Source organism: Lipotes vexillifer, unplaced genomic scaffold (genome assembly GCF_000442215.2).
Source record: "Lipotes vexillifer unplaced genomic scaffold, Lipotes_vexillifer_v1.1 scaffold796, whole genome shotgun sequence".
Taxonomy (NCBI): Eukaryota; Metazoa; Chordata; class Mammalia; order Artiodactyla; family Lipotidae; genus Lipotes; species Lipotes vexillifer.
Genome location: NW_006773072.1, coordinates 1,238,943 through 1,248,615, shown reverse-complemented (window position 1 = coordinate 1,248,615; position 9,673 = coordinate 1,238,943).

Here is a 9,673-nt window from a genome sequence, read left to right as displayed (position 1 = left end):
ACGCTCTTCATGCACGTAGCCCAGCCCAGCATGGCCGGAAGCATCCCCATGGCTTTTCCTCCCTTGGCTCTGGGCCCACCGCCCCCCCTGCCTCTGAATATTCCACCTGGTTCACTGTCTGTAGGCAGAGTCTTATCACAGGGGCACTGCCGAGAAAGTCAGTGCCACTGCTGTTGTCTAAGTTGTCCCCTGCCTGCCACCCCACTGCCACGCCACTCCCTGGTCATGCGCTCTAAGACCCTTCCAGTCCACCCAGCACTTACTGGGTGCTGACTACACTCTAGGCGCTTGTCTGAGCACTTCCCTGAGTTAGCTCATTTTCTCCTCTCCACAATGCTATTAGGTGGATGATATTATCCCAGTTTAGGCTTATCCCAGATGAGGAGGAGGAGCTTAGCCAAGGTCACAAAGCTAATAAAGTGCAACAATCTGTCTCCAAAGTTTCCTCTTACCCACGACGTGCGTCCTCCAGAATTCACTGACAGAGGCCCCCCGAGAACTTCGGCTTCCCAACAAGTCATCCCTGAGAAGTCATGATGTCACTTGAACACGGGTTCTTTGTGACGTAGGAGATTGACTGGGGTCCTCAAGGGTATCAGTAGTTTTCCTTCGTAGCTGTTATCACAGTTGTTCATAATACATTTACTTGGGTGATCATGTTTTCATGGTTTTCCCATCCAGATTGGCCTGGCTCTCAATAAATACCTGTCCAAGGAAGGGGTTAGGTTAGAGGGAGAGAGAAGGGGGAAGGCAAGGAGGAAGAAGAAAGGGGAATTTGAAACATGGATCATGCAGCTGGGACCTGAAACGGCTTATCTGATCAATCTGTCCAGTTTCACACCTGCTTTTGGCCAAGAGGATTTGCCCACTTCTTCAGGTCACCAGAACCAGAAGGCTTCAAGGTCCTTTGAAGGAGACAAATACACTGGTTATTCATAGTTCTGCTGACCGTGTGTGTGTGTGTGTGTGTGTGCACGCGCACGTGTGTGTGTGTGTGCACATGTGCTATTGTTTTAACCATCAATTAACAACACAGTTTATTCCATAGCATCAACCAATTCTTACAGTACCTATTAAAGTCCAGAGTTTGGAGTAGAGTCAGGATTGTGATGGAGAAAGCTAGGACCATGGCCAATGTTTACTTTTGAGAGTCTGCTGCCCATCCGAGTGTCACTGTTGAGCAAACATCTGCGGGGCCCACAAATGAAGTGGGAATGAACTGGCCTTGAGGGTCTTCAGTCCCTGAATGTTGAGTTTGCACCTCTCTCCACTGTGTTCTACTGGCCGGTGCTTCAAAAGCTCCCTGATGGCCTGTGTTTCTTTATATATCCTTGGAGCTGGGTCACTACACCCAAGATTCATTCATTCATTCATTTAACAAATAACTATTGACTCTGTGCTAAGTTTTAAGAATGCAGAGGGGTAAAAAATTTCACACAGTCTTTACCCTCCCCAAACCTACACCATTAGCAGAAAAGGCAAGTAATTATAATGAAATGCATTGAATGTCACAGTGAAAGAAGTGAAAGATGCAAAGCTATGTTCTGAATGGAAGGAAGGAAGGAAGGAAGGAAGGAGAGAGAAAGAAAAAGAGAGAAGAAAGAAAAGAAAGAAAGAGAGAAAGAGAAAGAAAGAAAGGAGGGAGGGAGGAAGAAAGAAGAAAAACAGAAAGAGGGGCAGGAAGAAGGCTATAGCCTCCTCCATGCTTGGGCTCCTGTTAGGTATTGAGCTGGGATTAGCCATCCTTCCCATACTTGCCATGTAGCATTTATGTAATCTTGATGTTCTACCACTTCTTTTGATGCTGGATATTTCAAGGATGTTGTATAGCTCTGAGCAGCACCAGGACACTAAGAAATGAGAAGCACCCTCGTCCAGCTTTCAAGTTCTGACTCTCCAAGTCCTGTGGAAATCACTAAATTTGATCCATGGCCGCAAACACCTCTGACCTGAAGACTGGATTATGCTGGCTCATTTCCCTGGTGTCTCCTGCCAAGGTGCCATCGACCTATAAAGAGATGTGGGTTGTTTGGGTGATATTGGCAGGAAGTGGAGGGGAGGGAAGACGTTGCCACTTGGAGGGGGCTTTGTTTCCGTGAGATTTTGTGAAGGTTGGTACACTGGAGGGCAGCCAAGCCCACCTGGAGATGCACTGCCTCTGGGCATCATGAAGTCAGGAAAATACCCCAAGGTCTTAAAAAGCAGACTGGTTTTCTGTCCTGTATTATCCTGGGATGCCCAGGAAGACCTCAAATAATAGAACAGGGAGTGGAAGATTGTGAAGGATGACCCTGGGTCCAGGACTCCTATCACCTAACAGCAACTTATCCTAGGTCATGTGTTTTAAACTATCACTGCCTGGTGGGTTTGTAAATCAAGCAAGCATTTTTTTAAGAAATTGAATGGAGGGAATTTCCTCGTGGTCCAGTGGTTAGGACTCCGTGTTTCCACTGCAGGGGGCACCGGTTCGATCCCTGGTCAGGGAACTAAGATCCTGCATGCCGCGTAGTGCGGCAAAAAGAAAAAAGAAATTGAACGGACATATAAAAGGCAGTGAACATAGCAAAGACAGCTATAATTTTATGAAACTTTTGTTTGAGTCACATATGCACGTATACACGTGAGTATCACAGGATCACGATGTAGAATCTATTCCTATCTGTGCATATATAGCAGTTTAGATTTTTTAAAAGCAGTGCTTTAGGTTGTAGGATTATATATTTATATCCTTCATTTTTTTCTTTACCAAGTTTTTAACTTTACACAATAAAAGTGTTTTACTTTTGCAGTAACTGTAAAAAGTGGGAGTTTTTTCAATTTTTCATTATAGAAAATTCAATTGTACAGAAAAGTTGAAATAATAATAAAATGAATGCCTGTATACCCTTCTGCTAGGTTTACCAGTAAGAGCACTTGATCAAATTTGATATCACGGCCCTTTACCCCTAAGTTCTGACTCCTAAGATCTGGGACATAATCACAAAACAACCTGCTCAGGAAATTTAACATGGATATAGTGTTAGCTAATATACAGTCCACATTTAAATCTCCCTAATTGTCTTAATAATGTCTTAAGACTATGGTTTTCTTTTTGCTTTTTTGTTTAATCTATCAGTGAATCAATTATTGCACATTACATTTAGTTATTCTTAAAAGTGCAGATTTTTTCATTTTCAAAAACAGTAAGAAAGCAAGAGAGGGCAGAGGAGGTAAAGGACCCCTTAACACCATACTGCATACTGGGGTGTATGTTTCTGTTCACATTTGTGTTTGGGGTGGCCATTATTACACAAGGCATTAGGGACCCAAGGTGTGCTCACGGTTCCTACAGGTTCCCTTTAGCTCCTGATTGGGTGCAAGTAGTGATGTTGAACCCTTGGTAAAACCCAGGGACAACAGAGCAGAACTCACATCCCAGCTTCATTATTTACCCTCTGGGTGACCCTGGGTAGCTTATTGACCTCTCTATGCCTCAGTTTCTTACCTGTCCATGGAATCATCACAGTGTTCACCTCCTATGGCTGTCATGAAGGATTAAAAAGTACAATTTATAGACAGCTGTCTCATCATCAGTATTCCAAAAATATTAGCTATGGTTATTAATAACATTATCTTGATTATGGTCAAGGGATCTTAATTAAGACGCGCCAAGAGACCATCACTCTAAGATGTGGCCCAACAGCTTGTGCATCAGAAATGATGAAGCTTCAACGCCTCAACCGCGAAGTCGTGTGCAAGCGTGAAAAGCGTGGGGACGTGACACGCTGGGTAGAAGACCCACATCACCGCTTCCTTTCAGTTAGTCTCTGCCAGTCTCTGCTTCCGTTCCTCCAGGATACAGCAGGAACAGTAGCTAGTAGGTTCATTTCATTGATGCAACAGGAAGTACGTGACAAGATGAGACCAGAGTCCTATTTTGAATCCCAATTCCTCTGCTAACTCACCCCTAAGATTTGGGCCACCATCTAACCTCTCTGAACCTGAATTTCCCTAACTGCAAAATTAGGAGTGCTGGCCAGGATACTCTCTTCTAACCCTAATGCTCCGTTTCCATAGGGAAACTATAGAACTAACAAACTAAGAACTAAAAAAGCATTGATCTAGCATTGTATATTCTTAGACATGATCAATATTCTTCATTCCACGGGACCAGAAAAAAAGCTATAAGTCAGTCCAACAGGTATAGAGATAGAGACTCTGGGTCAGTCCCCTCAAATCACTGACTCTTTCCTTGTTAGTTCTTCACAAAAGCACCCCAACCATGTTCAAAGTCAAACACACAAAGAAAATAGCCCAGAATTTTTCATTGATTTTCATATATTTTCCAAATAGTTTGGACTCTGAATATGAATTTGTAGATCCTGAAGTATTTCAATTAATTTAACAACCATAAATCCCCTTTACAAGATTTTATCTTTCTATCATTCCACACTTGATCAACCACATCCAGGCTGCAGCCCATCAGTAGTGACTCTGGAGCAGACAAAAGAAAAAGAGATCCACCGCGGGCTCCTTTTCATGCGGGAGCGCTGTTTCTTATGTTGGAAATACAGAGAGCAATTTTAAACCATCGACTCTGCCATTATCTTATCTGGCATTGTCTGTCGGAAAATCTCAGCAGAAAAATTTATTAACAACCACCGACAGGGAGGACAGATAGAGTCAATCAATTCTACCTACTCCAGGGCAGAGGGCCATTTTGATAGTTACATGTGATGGAGAAAGTATCAGTGTAGCTAAGATTTACTAAGTGATTCCTATTTGCCAAGTACTATGCTGACGCTTATGATGGAATCCCATCTCTCTGGATATGTGTCTTTCTCATCCAGAAGATTCAGGACAGCATCACAATCTGAGAGCTTACAAAGTAAATGAGTCACTAACATAAAATCCTGCATAGCATCAGCATGGACCTGGGTTCCACTTGACAGCGTCAGTGGTAGATGACACATGCTTTATGTAACTTACTTCTACTCCCTGAACTTGCTCAAGCCTGATCCCACTCTCACTTTGGGATGATTTTTTCTGCGCCTGCTCAACCTTATGACTGGATGGGTCTGGCAGAACCCAGTTCATGATAGGAAGCTCTGGCCACAGGATAGGGGGATCGAAAGGCACTGTACAACTTAACAAATAAAATAATTATCCATTGATATCACTACTGTCTATTTAGGAGAGAAAAACGACTGGCTGGGGAAATTTAAAGCGTTTGGGGGGGTAGGGCTGTTCATGTTATGAGTCACTAATCAAGGAATTGAAAAGAACAAAAGTTCTTATGTCTTAAGGAGGTTCTGCTTTTAAAATGGTGATTAGGGAAAAACGTCTATAGGAAATCGTCTATAGGAAGACGATTTAGGCTGAGACCCAAAGGACAAGAAGGAAGGAATTATGAGAGGGAGAATTGCAGGTGCAGAAACAAGCTAAAAGGAAACCAATATGGCTGGAGCTTAGTCAACAAAGAGGAGACAAGAGATGCATTTGAAGATGTGAGTACAAGACCATGCTCTGAAGTCCTAAGTAAGAAATGAGATTTCACCCAGTGTAATGGAAATCTGCTTTTGATGAAATGTCAACATCTGATTTTAAGAGAACTACTCTGGCTACCATACGGTGAAAGGGTTGGAGGGGAATAGAGTGGAAGCAGGAGACTGATTAGAAGGCGACTGCAATAGTCCGTGTGAGTATGAAGTTGATCTTCGTTACTTACCCTCATTCCTCTCTCATATGAGAGCACACCAAACACCTAAAAAACCTGCAAGGGCCCACCTGTTTCTAAATCCAGGGCAAGGGTATTCAAAAGAAAAGCCTCATAACCCAAGTGAGCTATTTCCTTCAACAGCAAAACTTCTCTTTTCAAAGCCTTGGATAGTGACTAATAAAATGAATAACTCCAACCGCCCCCCACCCAAATACTCTAAATTAAGAACTTAACACTCCATTTTTAGTGTTCTTTACCTGGAATAATTAACACCAGATGCAGAAGAATGGCAGTGATTAGTAATTTTCTCCCATGAGAGCCATTTTTAGGAAGGATACAGAATGTGTTCATATTCCGCCACCTCCGTTCCACCCCCCTCCCAGCTGTTTCCTCAAGCTGGGTTCCCACTCACCTGACTGACAGCAGTGCTCACGGGGACAGAGCATCTTGATAAAGAGAGGGGTGAAAACCAAAAACATTCAATATGCAAAACTGTAGCTAAACAAAAACAGTGATAATAGCATAATGGCAATCATTTGTTGAGAGCTGACTATGGGTCAGGCACTATATTAAGAACTTAATATGTCTTTTAAAAGTCCTGAGATGCAAGTTATTATTTAGGATCACACTGGAACCTTAGCAGGTGTCCCCAGCACAGCAAAATGCTACAGGTCACATATAGGAAAAACAATATGGTGGTTACTTGGTGTTTACAAGAATCCAGACTTCGACCTATTCAAACGTCATCTTACCTAATTATCAAGTTTCCAACACTAAGTTTGAATCTCTGGGTCCTCTCCTGCCCTGCTGTCTCAACTTGCTGACTACTTAAAAGAGTTTTTCATCTCCCCACCAGCCTGCACTAGTCCCCAGACTTCGATGAGCACCTGTGTCCTGGAGGCTAATCCCCCTCATCACAGGCGTCCTGTAAAGTCCATCACGCAAGCTTGGGTGGGTGAAACCTGACTGTATGTCTCTCTGCCCTTCCCAGATTGGTTCCAGGGATTTAGAGAAGACTGTAGGAGAAGCATTGATAACACTTTCAGCAAATTAACTTTTATTTAATGAGGTGTTGTACAACCTTAATTTTTTTCAATTATCTAGCTTTTCTTCCTGCCCCATGTTCCCTACATAGACAAGCCAACTTCAACCACACACATATGCGTGAGTCATCGTAGTCAACTGCAAAAATAGCCACCCCAGTTCTTCACTCCTCCCTGAATCTGGCCACTTTCCGGCATCACTTTGAGACTCTTCCCATCAAAAGAAGGGAACCTGTTTCACTGCGTTTTTTATCTGGACCAGCCTCATGACCTGCTCAGGCCAATGGAATGTGGTGAGAGCAATGGGTTACCAGTTCCAAGTCAAGACCTCAGGAGCCCTTGCACACCTGTGCTCTCCCTTGGGAAACCCGTGACTGCTACGTGAACAAGCCCAGGCTAGCCTGCTGGAGGATGGGAGACCATGTGGAAGAAAACCCAGGAACACCAGCCAACCTCCACCTAGTGACCTTCAGCTGATTGTGGGCAGATGAGGAAGACTGCTGAAACCAGAACGACCCAGCTGAAGCATAGAGTCGGGAGCAATAGTAATTGGTGGCTACTTTAGGTCACAAAATTTGGGGAAGTTTATTATACATCAGCGGATAACTGACGCAGTCAGGAACCTGAACAGCTATTTGAGAAAATCCAAATCACCATCCTCTTCTACTTGCCCATCAATCTCAGCTCTGACTTGTTCTGAACTCTTATGTCTTATACCTCTGACTTCTCCATCCATATCCTATATCTATGACTTATAACTATGACTTCTACCTTAAAGCTCCTTGGCCCTGCTGAAATTAAAATTTGTTAACTCCGATGTTTGAAACTCAGCGCTACCCAACAGATTTTGCTTTGGAATATGATATACCAAAGTCTTTCTTATTAAAAAAAAAAAAAAAGTAAACCTTAATCATGCACCTGTGTGGCACACACACACTAAGGTGACCCTCAATTAGTCGTGTCTTAGTATAACCCCCTCTTCTTGAGTACAAGTGGAATCTGTGACCTGCATATAGCCAAGAGAATATGGCAAGGGTGATGGGATAGTCACTCCATGATCACATTACATTATATAAGACTCCATCTTAGCAGACTGGATCACGAAGTTCCCCTGCTGGGTTTCAAGAAATGAGCTGCCATGCTGTGAGAGGGTCACATGGCAAGAAATTGTAGTGGCTTCTGGGACCTGAGATCAGCCCCAGGCTGACAGACAGCAGGAAAGCAGGGACTTCAGCCCTATAACTTCAAGGAACTGGATTCAGCCAATAACCACATGATCTTGGGAGAGGATCCTGAAATGCCCCACCCCCAAATTCACATGTTATAATCTTAATCCCCAATGGTATGGTATTGGGGGGGTGGAGCCTTTAGGAGGTAATTAGTTCATGAGCGTGGAGCCCTCATGAATGGGATTAGTGCCCTTATAAAAGAGACCCCAGAGAGCTCCCTCACCCCTTTCACCATGTGAGGACATAGTGGTAATACAGCATCTATGAACCAGGAAGAGGGATCTCATGAGACACTGAATCTGCTGCCACCTTGATATTGGACTTTCCAGCCTCCAGAACTGTGAGAAATCAATTTCTGTTGTTTATAAGCCACCCGGTCTATGGTATGTTGTTATAGCAGCCTGAATTGACTAAAATAAACCCCAAGCTCCAGAAAGGAATGTTAAATGCAGCCTTGAGACATTCTAATCAGGACCCAACTAAGCCGTGGACTGGGCTGCCTTTATGAGCAGGGAGTTCTCATCCAAACAGCTGGCAACTTTCTGGCCAGCTTCCTTCACGGAATGGAGGTCTGAACTGAGGCTCCTTAATGTCCCTTCCACCCCGAGGATTCTAAGATTCTTTGATTTCTACCTTTCTTAGTGAGCACAGCTGCTGTGCTCCCAAGGGCACCTAAGAAAGGGGCTCTCTCTCTCTAATCACTGTCTCCGCTATAGCCTGATTTCAGCACTGAGTCAGTCAAAACACCGCCAGCTTCTCTTCCTGGTGAGCCAACGTGGCTGTTGGAATGTGGAGGGTAGTGTCAAGGGCCAGACTTGAACAGAGTGTTTTCAGCATGGTGTATCTCACTGGGATCCATGTCCTGCTTCCAAAGCACTGCAAGTAACTCCAAGCAGAGCGAGGAGGATCTTCTGGCGGCTTATCTGAAAAAAACTAATAAGAGAACCCAGCCCAGTGAGAAGAACACGGCATAGGGAGGTCACAGGAAAACCATTTATTGAGGCTTAAAGTAGACACAATGCGCTGCACACTTCTGTCATACACTGTCCCAGCAGACCTCGGGGGTAGTCATCTTCGTCCTTTTATTTGCTCAAGTTCCCAGAGCTAGTGTCAAGACAGAGATTCAAATACTTATATAGAGAGAGCTGCCTGCTCTGCCTTGCAACAAGCTGAGGTGAACCTTTTAAATTATGCCCTGGCTTGTTTCTGAAGTTAGATTCTGGATGTTAGAAAGAGGCCCCAGAGGGGAAGTGTTTGTCTGTGTCCCCCCAGCATTGTCCTCAGAGAGAATGCTCTGCTTCCCGAGGAGAGTCCCAGGTCTTTAGAGAGAGATCACCAAAGCACAAATGTCAATGGTCACCCTATGGTATCACCCCAGGTGTTAATGGGGGGCACCTTTCTAGGGCGGGGTCCCCTCCTGTCTTCCTGAATGGGGTTCATACTTCCATCTCAGCACATGTCACGTGCTAAGGTAAGAACCCCCATGTCCTCAAAAGTAAGATGCACATATCCTTCCATACTGAAATATTTGTGAAATTGAGATGTGTCTTAAAAGCACTTGTACATTTCAGTAAGTCCCCTACACACGAACCTTCCAAGTTGCGAACTTTCAAAGATGCAATCGTGCATTCTCATGTCCAATCACGTAAGTTAGTTCACGTATCTGGTGTACACTGTCATGTGCATGCCTCCTCTACGAGTGG